Below are 9,853 nucleotides of genomic sequence, written 5' to 3'. Positions count from 1 at the left end.
CTGCCGTTTCCTCTTCTCTACCACAAAATATTACCTCTCTTCTCTCTCTCACTCATCACTCTTCTCAGTTTGTCAGTCTCTGTCTCTGTCTCTTTCTCTTTCTTTTTCTCTCTTTGTCTCTCGCACATCTCTTTTCTCTCTACCTCTCTCATCTCTCTTTCTCTATTTTTCTCTGTCTCTCTCTATCCCTTTTTCCCTCTCTCTCTCTATATATATATATCTCTTTCTCTCGTTGTCTCTCTCTCTCACTTATCACTCTTCTCTCTCTCTTTCTCTCTCTGTGTCTGTTTGTCTGTCTCTCACTCTTCTCTCTCTCTCTCTTTCTCTCTATGTGTCTGTCTGTCTGTTTGTCTCTCTCCCCCATTGTGTTCACCTTGCTCAATTTCTCCCTCATCTCTTCTCTATTTACCGAGCTTTCCACTACAAGAAAATGCACTTTTAGCGACCATTTTGTCTCTCTCTTGCTCATCAATTTGTCTCTGTCTGTTTCTCTCTCTCTCTTTCTCTCTATCTCTCTTCTCTATCTGTCTCTCACTCATCTCTCTCTCACAACCCATCTTCTCTACCACATTCACCACTACTGCAAATGCCACTCCACTACTACCACTGTTGTCACTCGACCTCTACAACTATCATTACTACCACCACTACTACTACCATTACCTATCCTCTACCACCGCTATTCTATCTCTTCTACCACTACCACAACTTCACCACTTATCTCCTTCAGCATCACTACCACCACCACTATCACCTCTTGTCCACCACTTTCACCACTATTGCCACTTTTTATCCTCTACCACAAAAAATTAGTTCTTGATTTGTAGTAACAAAAAAAAAAAATGGTCGCAAAAAAATATTTTTCATTGACCACAAAAAATTAACTTTATTTTAATGGAAAATATTATCCCTACTTCTACCAAATAAAAAAATAATAATAATTTTTTATTCATTAAAATAATGAATAAAATAAATTTTCAACATTACTAAATGGGAAAAAAAAATTCATTAACTATAAAAAAAATTATTTTAATAAAAAATAATTTTTTTTAGCAAATCCTCCGTTTCGAAAAAAAAAGAATCGTTTTATTATTTAAATATTCATTTGTAATGAAAATATAAAAAAAAATTCCAAAAAAATTTCCATTCCCCCCCCTTTTCATTCCCGCTCGTTTTTTCTCCCCCCCTCAACCAAAAATTCCCAAATCTCAAATCCCTAATTTTTGAACCAATAATCCCCATCTCTGTCTCTCTCGCGACTGTGAGCAGGGCAGACGATGGCGTCGAGTGACGGGGTTAAGGAGCCTCAATCTTTTGTTTCTCACTCCGTTGGCTTTCCCTCTGTTGCTCTCATTCTAGTGGCGAAGGAGCTGCTGAGAAACCTGATGTGTATGCGCACTGTCAGATTACTCTCTCCCCTTCCATATCACAAGGAGGAAAGCGCCCTCTCTTTGCTCTTTCTATATCTCTCTGTAATCGTATTCATAATTCACGTTCTCATCTCTTCTTCTTCTTCTTGTTTTTGGTTCTTCGCATCTGTAATCGCCAACCCGCTCTATATATAGGAATTCCATTGGAAACCTTGTGTTTCCTTGACGATCTGATCTACATAATTGAAGTTTAGATTTTTGATTTCGGTTTCTCCTCTGATCCGTCTCACAAAATGCCTTCCGCTCTAAAAGTTGAGTATTATTTGGTTAAAGTTTTTCAGTTGAACAAGTCTCATTTGTTGTTTGTTTGTTTAGTTTCTTTTGCATCTCCCCACTTAACTAATTTTTAGTTTGACTAGTTTACATCTCTATTCTCTGTGTATTCATTTCTACACTTCCTAAGTTTGAAATGAGTGTTGTTGTTGATTGGAGCAGGATTGGGAGATCATTAATGATTTGAGGATCGACATGGCTAGGCTTGCATCAAAAAATTTATTAAGGTAACTGATCTTCATTTTGTTTTCTTTTCCTTTCAAATTAGAGCCTTGCATAGTTTATCATTTGCTTGAGCAATAACCACTAAAGAGGTAGATAAAAATATTTGGTTTTATTTGATGAAAAGCTATTGGAGCATCCCATCAAGCTTTTAACCAATTTTTACTCAAACTTGATGCTCTTATAAATCCATTTTTCTAAAAAAAAGCACTAGGTCATTTGGCATGTCCATTTCCCACCAAAAATCCAACTTTAGCCACTTAAAAATGCCAGTAGTTAAGCCGAAAATGCTAGAAAGCTAGCATTTTGGGAACTGTATGATTAAGGAAAAAAAAAACCTTATGTATTTTTCTCTATTAACTTTGTAGAACAGTCTTGTGTTTCCATGATAGGCAATTTTAGCAAAAGCTGTTTCCAATTACTTTGTTAATGCTTTATAATTTGTTCTGTGTTTTATCTCTGTCTCTCTCAAACTTGTTTACTTCAAATATCAAGTTGTAATATTTCCAAGTTCCAGGCAGAGAAGATGGTTCTGGTTGCTTATGGATGGAGGCATACAATATCTGTCTCATCTTCTGGTGGTTTATACACTTATGGGTGGAGTAAGTATGGTCAATTAGGACATGGAGATTTTGAAGACCACCTCATACCTCATAGGCGGGAAGCCCTGCGTGAAAATTTTATTTCACAGGTAACCTTTTCGGTTTTCATGGAGTTGATTATGATTTCCTAATTTGGTATCAGTTCCTTTATGTTCTTTTCTTTAGACAAGAAAATCTAGTGAAAAGAATAAGAATATGGAATTTGTTGTATTCTTTATTTGCTTGAATTTGTTGTTTAGAGATCTCAATACTCTGTTCTCTTTCTCTGCCTTCTTGGTGACAAGGTACTGTTTAATGAGTCAATAGAGTTCGGTTGATGTATTTCAACTTGTGAAGAGTTTAGTTGCTGTGTGGTTGACAGAGATTTTGAAATTTTTAAAGGAATTTGCTTAATAAAAGAGCATCAGAATGTTTAGTTAAAGGAGGTGCATATGATACACACCCTATAACGGGTATGTACCGAAGGGGTTCCCATATTATATTACTTGGTCCATTGGCCTTAATGTTTAGTTAAAGGAGAATATTGCTGGTTTTGATTTCTTATATGGGGTCTTTTTTAATTATCACTATCTTTTGCTGGTTTGGTTTTTCACTTGCAGAAAGTAGTTCAGATCTCATGTGGGTGGAGGCATACACTTGCTTTTACTGAAAGACAAAATGTATTTTCTTGGGGAAGAGGTACAAATGGACAGCTTGGGCATGGGGAGTCAGTTGATCGGTAATAGCTTTTGGACTGGCCCAATATTTTGACATTATGAGTTTCATATGATACTTTGTATTTGGCTTTGGGCATGGAATGCCTCTGAACTGGTACCCAGGGCTATTAAATAGTTTTTAAGTTGCCCATTTTATTTCCTTTTAATTGTTTTCTAGCATAAGGTTGTACATTGTAGAATGGTTTACTTGTTCATATTTATTTGAGTTTACATTTTTTTTTTTTTTTTTTTTTTTTTGTGGGACTGAACACCTAAGAAGTGTAGAGACTTCTCAGGTGTGTCCATGTCGGACATTCGTCCAAGCGTGTCCTATTATTTTTTTGAGAACCGAACATGTTTTGGACGCTCTGGGAACACATAAGTCTGTCATTTAGACACATGAAACACAATATAGTTTGAACAAAATAACTTAAAATACAATGATAAAAGAAAAACAATGTATATTTACGCCTATTAATCCCTCATCCTTTAAACTTTAGGAATTCATGTTATGTTGTAATTTTTAAAATTTTTAAATAAATATTTGTGTATGCGACGTACGATAAATTTTAAAATTATATATTTTGCATGTTTTCCACACGGTCTGTGTCCTGCATTTTTTCAATGTCGTGTTGTATGTCTGTTTGTGTGCTTTGTAGTTGAACATCACATGCCTTCTCAATTATGGCATACTCTTGTGTAACTCATAAACTTCTAGATTTTTTTTTTCCTCGAAATTTTGTAGAAACATTCCAAAGATGATAGAATCTCTGAGTGCGGATGGATCTAGTGGACAACAGATAGAATCTTTAAAACTTGACCCATCTACAGGTGTGTGACTTCCCTTTCTTTGTCTATATTTGTTTTTTAAGCAACTCAAGTTAAGAGTTTATACCACTATTTTGGACTACATTGAATTCCATTATTATTGATATTATTATTATTATTATTATTACTATTATTATTATTTTTTTTTTTTTTTTTTCGTGAGTAGGGAAAGCTTTGGTTTCTCCAATTGAGAGATATGCAGTTGTTCCTGATGACAATGTAAGTGTTCTTTCCACAGTCTTCATTGTCTTCATTACTGGTGTTTAAATAGTTAGAATGTGTGGAACACCTGCTAATAGATGATGGAAGCGGCACTCATTAAAAGAAAAAAAAAGGAGTGGTGGAAGAGGCAAGATTAAGTGTTCTTACGAGTAAATCAAATTCTAGGGCTTGAAGCTACAAACTAGTTATTCATATTTAAGTTTCAACAAGCACTGCATAGTGCAATACAAATGATATTTAAGCATACACGTATTTGAATATGATTGGAGGACATTTGAAATTTGTCAAATATTACAAAGTCTGTCACTAACACAGTTCTTTTCTGGCATATGAACTTTGTACGTTGTGAATCCTAGTTCTTATCTTTGCTCTGTTACTATCATGGGGATTTATGTATTAGCTTTTATCTCTTAATGATTTTGATGGTATTTATTGCTTTGTTCTAGATTTTCTTCAAAAAGATTATAATTTGCAACTGTTATCTATTTATTTGTAGGTCAAAAGAACAAATTTTGCCGAGGGGAAGATCTGATTCTAGAAGTAAGGAATTTGCAGCTTGATTTTTGAAATAGGCCCAAAATTGAAATCTTGTTGGAAATTTTTTATTTTTTGTAAGAGCATTTAAATATCCAAGTGTGCTTATTGGTGAATATCAGATTTTATTTTATTATTTTACTTTTTTTTAGGATTGGGGTGAATTTTATAATTTAAATATGCTTTTATGAACATGTACAGTTTAATTGTTCTTTGTAAAATATTGAATTTGATGGTTTTATTAATTTTTATTTTCTGTTATGATGTTTTTGTGAATGGAATGTAAATAACCAACTCAGAGCATATTTTATATTAATTAAATTATGAAATTAAGTAAAAAGGTGGCGTTTTTGTTCAAAACGCCACTATATCTTGTGACGTCATCAATTTGACATAATTATTTAAGCAGATTTAATAGTATACTGATGTTTATGAAAACGTCACTATAAGTATCAGTGATGTTTATAAAACGCCTTATACTTATAGCGACGGCGTTTTGCCATCGCAAAAAAGCAATTTTTTGTTGAAACGTAACGCCTTTAGCGACGGTTTTATTGCCGTTGCCAATAGCTCTTTAGCGACGGTTCAGGTGCTGTCTCAAATAAACCTTTAGCGACGGTATTTTTGTCGTCGCAAAAGACCTTTTTAGCGACTGCAACACAGTGCTGTCTCAGAAAAACTCAGATTTTCACGCGTTATTTGCGATAGAATTTTTCCGTCACAAAAAAGGCACTTTACCGTCCCAAAAAAAGGCGACGGCGTTATGCCGTCGCTAAAACCCTTTTGCAACCCCCTTTGTTGCGACCCCCCACTTGCCGTCGCAAAAAGCTATTTACCGTCGCAAAAAACCTTTTGAGACGGCATTTGGGGTATTTGCGACGGCGTTTTACCGTCGCAAAAAAGCAATTTTTTTGTAGTGTCACCATCTTATCCGAACACTTTTAATCTCTATCCGATGAATTTTCGATTATGGGTCCCACTCAGAATAAACAAAGATCAGGATGATTGTGAGCTGGGCTTAATATTTGACGGCTGAGATTTTCTAGGTGGAGAGCACCATATGGTGGCATGTATCCAATCTTGTCTACCCCCCTAAAGTTGGATGGACGGTGGAAAATCGTGTTGGGCCCACGTGATTGTACAGGTGGAGATTATTCCATATGTCGTTCTTCACCTTCTTACTTGTTTGACCCATTAAAGAATATTTTAAACGTGTCCTCCAATTTAACGTAAGTTTCGGAATTTTCTTTTATATCAAAAAATAAATAAATATTTAAATACAGGATTTATTTGGGAGGTACTAATTTAGTATATTATTTTATCTTATTTAAGTTATAGTACTTTCAATTATATTTCACGTTTATATAAAGTCAAAAAAATATATTTATTTAAATCATTTTAAATAATCTCACAATACTAAAAAATCACTACTAACCCATAGAGGAAATCTAATTAAAAAAAAAAATAATCAAAGGTACTATTTGATTTAGTTTTTAAATAAATATTTAGATCAAAAAGTCAAAAAACAAGTTTGATTTATCAATTTTTTTTAAAAAAATTCAGTCTCCTCTTTTCTTCCCTTTTTTTTATTATTTATTTTATTAATAAATTAATTAATCACTTTTTTTTTCAAAAACTAAACCAAAAGGAACCAAAATGATTTTTCATAACGATTTTACAATGAGACTGTTTGATGCATCTTAAATATTCTTAAAAACTTGTGTTAAATTATTTAACTTACCTTCTACTTATAACTTAAAGAGGACTTATGTGTACTTCTTAATAGATTAATTTATTATCTAATAAGTCTTATGGTAATTAATAATATTTTTTATTAAATGCTAGGTCGTTCCCCTCAAGTGACGCGTTGCGCCTGCCTCCGGGTGTTTCGAAAAGTGAGCAAGGGGCGCCGCACCGACGCCTGGGTGCGGTGAAAAATGGGCAAAGGTTTCCGCGTTTTTCTGGACGAGCGCGGGTAAAGAAGCTAGTCCAAGACTATAGGTTTAGGATAGCCACTTGGAACATAGGAACCTTAACTGGTAGGACGATGGAATTAGTAGATGTTATGATTAGGAGGAGAGTTAGTATAACTTGCATACAAGAAACTAAGTGGACGGGAGAGAAAGCTAGGGAAATTGAGGATACTGGTTTTAAATTTTATTATAGTGGTAAGGATAGACGCAGGAATGGGGTAGGAATCATAATTGCCAAGGGTCTTGTGGAAAGTGTGGTGGCGGTCATTAGGAAAGGAGATAGGATTATGATAGTTAGATTAGTTATTAGAGGGAATATAGTGAATATTATTAGCGCTTACGCCCCTCAAGTAGGGTTAGATGATCAGACTAAGAGGAATTTTTGGGAGCAAATGGATGAGATCATACAGGAGATACCCGTAGGAGAGAACCTGGTTATAGGTGGAGATTTTAATGGCCATGTGGGCATAGATAAAGTAGGTTATGAAAGGGTGCATGGTGGATACGGTTTTGGTGACAGAAATGAGGCTGGAGAGAGAATCTTAGATTTTGCGTTGGCTTCTGACTTGGTGGTGGCTAATACTATGTATAAGAAGAGGGATGAGCATTTGATAACCTTTAAGAGTGGATTAGTTAAGAGCCAAATAGATTATTTCTTAATGAGAAAAGTAGACTGCCTAAAATGCAATGATTGTAAGGTGATTCCTGGAGAGAGTCTGGTCTCTCAACATAGGATTTTGATACTAGATTTATGTTTTAGAGGGCAATACCAAGCTAGGAAGGATGGTGGGCGTCGTAGGACGAGATGGTGGGACTTAAAAGGGGATAAACTAGAAATATTTAATAATCGAATGGATAAGGAAGGTACTTGGGACTTAGAAGGTGGGGCTAACACTATATGGAATTCGATGGCCAATTGTATGAGGAGAATCTCAAGGGAAGTGCTTGGAGAGTCGAAAGGAACGGGACCCAGCTCTAGGGAACTTGGTGGTGGAGGGAAGAGGTCCAAGCAGTAGTTAAGGCAAAAAAAGAGTGCTTTAAAAAGTGACAGAAAGATAGAACTGAGGAAAACCTTAAGAGCTATAGATTGGCTAATAAGGAGGTCAAGAAAGTAGTGAAAGAGATTAAGTTGAAAGTTTATGATGACCTATACACTAGACTAGATAGTAAGGAGGGAGAGAAGATGGTATACAAACTTGCTAAGATGCGGGAGAGGAAAACAAGAGATTTTAATCAAGTAAAGTGCATCAAGAGTGAGGATTCTAAGGTATTAGTGAAGGACGATGAGATTAAGGAAAGATGGAAGAATTATTTTGAGAAACTATTAAATGAGGAACATGGAAGTACGACAATAGGGGAAGAAATAATCAGTAATACGATAAACCAAGACTATAGGTTCTATCGCAGGATTAGAAATTTTGAAGTGGAGATTGCACTTAAGAAGATGAAATCAAATAAGGCTTTAGGACCTGATGATATCCCTATTGAAGCTTGGAAGTGTTTGGGTAAAAAGGGAGTTGCTTGGTTGACTAGGTTGTTTAGTAAAATTTTGTTGACTAGGAACATGCCAGATGAGTGGAGGAAGAGTATTTTAGTGCCAATCTATAAGAATAAAGGTGATGTCCAGAATTGTAACAACTATAGAGGAATTAAGCTAATGTGTCATATAATGAAAGTGTGGGAGAGGGTGATGGAACGTCGATTGCGAGACATAACAGAGGTGTCAGAGAATCAATTTGGGTTTATGCCTGGTAGGTCAACAATGGAAGCGATCTATCTTTTGAGGAGAGTAATAGAAAAGTATAAAGAAAAGAAAAGAGACATTCATATGGTGTTTATCGACCTTGAGAAAGCATATGACAGAGTGCCCCGAGATATAATATGGTGGGCGTTAGAGAAGAAAGGGATGACAAAAGGCTACATTGACGTGATTAGGGACATGTATGAAGAGGTGGTGACCACTATTAGATCGCCAGCTGGAGAAACAAATGAATTTCCTATCACTGTAGGGTTACACCAAGGATCTACCTTAAGTCCTTATCTTTTTGCTTTAGTTATGGACGAGTTGACGATAAATATTCAGGATGACGTGCCATGGTGTATGCTTTTTGCAGACGATATTGTGTTAGTGGATGAGACTAGAGAAGGAGTTAACACAAAGTTGGAGATCTGGAGAAAAGCTCTTGAATCTAAAGGATTTCGGATAAGCAGAACTAAGACAGAGTACATGGAGTGTAAATTTAGTAACAGTAACAATGAAAGCAGAAGAGAAGTGAAGATTGAGAACCAAGAACTGCCTAAGAGTGAACATTTTCGTTATTTAGGGTCAATTATCACAACAGCGGGAGAGATTGATGCAGATGTGGCCCATAGGATTAAGGCGGGATGGTGTAAGTGGAAAAGTGCGTCTGGGGTATTGTGCGATAAACGAATACCTACTAGACTCAAAGGTAAGTTTTATAGAACGGCTATTAGACCAGCTATGTTGTGTGGGACGGAGTGTTGGGCAACTAAGAAACAACATGTAGATAAGATGAGTGTGGCTGAGATGAGGATGCTAAGGTGGATGTGTGGTAAGACTAGACAGGACATGATTAGGAATGAGTGTATTCGGGAATGGGTAGGAGTAGCACCGATAGAAGATAAGTTGAGAGAGAATCGTTTGAGATGGTTTGGTCATATTCAACGGAGACCAACAGAGGCAGTAGTGAAGAGATGCGATGCTGTAACGGTAGATAGAAGTGTTAGGGGACGAGGTAGGCCTAGATTAACGTTGACTAGCGTTATAAATAGAGATATGAATCTACTTAATTTGACCAATGAAATGGCCTTTGATAGGGCCGCGTGGAGAAGAAGGATTCATGTAGCCGACCCCATTTGATAGGACTTAAGGCTTCGTTTGGTTTGGTTTGGTTTATTATTTAAAAACGTCACTAATTGTTAATTTTTAGCGATAATTTAAAAAATTTATCACAAAAAATGTCATTAATTATAAGTTTTAGAGAAAGTTTAAAAAAATCGTTACTAATTTTCAACATTTAATGACATTTTAAAAAATTTGTCACAAAAAATCA

At 35.6% G+C, this 9,853-nt stretch overlaps 1 long non-coding RNA gene across 1 annotated transcript; it reads left to right on the top strand.

The window, feature by feature from the left end:
* Positions 1–3,122: 3,122 nt before the first annotated feature.
* Positions 3,123–4,271, top strand: LOC114300180 (uncharacterized). Its single transcript, XR_014349876.1, has 3 exons — positions 3,123–3,245; positions 3,968–4,053; positions 4,217–4,271. It is a non-coding gene; the product is annotated as an uncharacterized LOC114300180 (long non-coding RNA).
* Positions 4,272–9,853: the final 5,582 nt, after the last annotated feature.

This window comes from Camellia sinensis, chromosome 13 (assembly GCF_055761805.1).
Source record: "Camellia sinensis isolate YWXY chromosome 13, ASM5576180v1, whole genome shotgun sequence".
Lineage (NCBI taxonomy): Eukaryota > Viridiplantae > Streptophyta > Magnoliopsida > Ericales > Theaceae > Camellia > Camellia sinensis.
Note: the sequence above shows the minus strand (reverse complement) of the source record. Positions and strands in the feature narration are given on the sequence as shown.